The sequence below is a fragment of the Cebus imitator genome, unplaced genomic scaffold (genome assembly GCF_001604975.1).
Source record: "Cebus imitator isolate Cc_AM_T3 unplaced genomic scaffold, Cebus_imitator-1.0 Scaffold81, whole genome shotgun sequence".
NCBI lineage: Eukaryota > Metazoa > Chordata > Mammalia > Primates > Cebidae > Cebus > Cebus imitator.
In genome coordinates this window covers 496,257-497,099 of record NW_016107396.1, presented here as the reverse complement: position 1 = coordinate 497,099, position 843 = coordinate 496,257, and the positions used below count along the sequence as shown (strand labels likewise).

Genomic DNA, 843 nt, shown 5'->3' with positions numbered 1-843 from the left:
CTCCTGGTGTAGATGGTGTGAACATTGTTGAAAGGACAATAAGGGATTTCTAATATTACATAAATTTAGTTGTTAAAGCGATGGTAGGGCTTGAGAGGGTTGACTCCAATTTTGAAAGTTCTACAGTATGTAAATGCTGTCAAACAGCATCACATGCTGCAGAGAAGTCTTTTATGAACAGTGGCAAACTTGGTGCGCAGGTTATTGATGTGGGAAACTTCACTGTTGTTTTATTTTAAGAAATGACCACAGTCATTCCAATCTTGAGCAACCACTACCCTAATCAGTCAGCATCCATCAACACAGAGGCAAGGCACTCCACCAGCAAAAAGATTACCAGTCGCTGAAGTCTTAGATGATCGTTAGCATTTTTTAGTAATTAAGTATTTTTAAAATATGTCATTGGTTTTTCTTAGACATAATGCTATTGCATACTTAACAGATTACAGCATAGTGCAAACATAACTTTTTCTGTTTTCTTTTTTTTCACGAATTTGCGTGTCATCCTTGCACAGGGGCCATGCTAATCTTCTCTGTATGTTCCAATTTTAGTATATGTGCTGCCGAAGCGAGCACACAAACAACTTATATGCGCCAGGAAATCCCCAAAATTGTGACTTTTTTATTGCAATATTCACTTTATCGTGATGGTCTGGAACCAAACCCAGAGTATCCTTGAGGTATGCCTGTAGTTAAGAAGAGGCCATACTTGAGTAGGATTGGTTCCTAATCCAATATGACTAAAGTCCTTGTAAGAAGATGGCCATGTGAAAATATACACAGGGATAATGTTATGTGATGACAAAGGCAGAGATTGGAGTTATACAGCTGCAAGTCACCAGA

The 843-nt window shown here is 38.3% G+C and overlaps 1 non-coding gene across 1 annotated transcript; it reads right to left on the bottom strand.

Moving 5' to 3' along the window:
• Positions 1–470: 470 nt before the first annotated feature.
• LOC119472008 lies at positions 471–576 on the bottom strand. The gene has a single exon (XR_005201107.1). It is a non-coding gene; the product is annotated as a U6 spliceosomal RNA (small nuclear RNA).
• Positions 577–843: the final 267 nt, after the last annotated feature.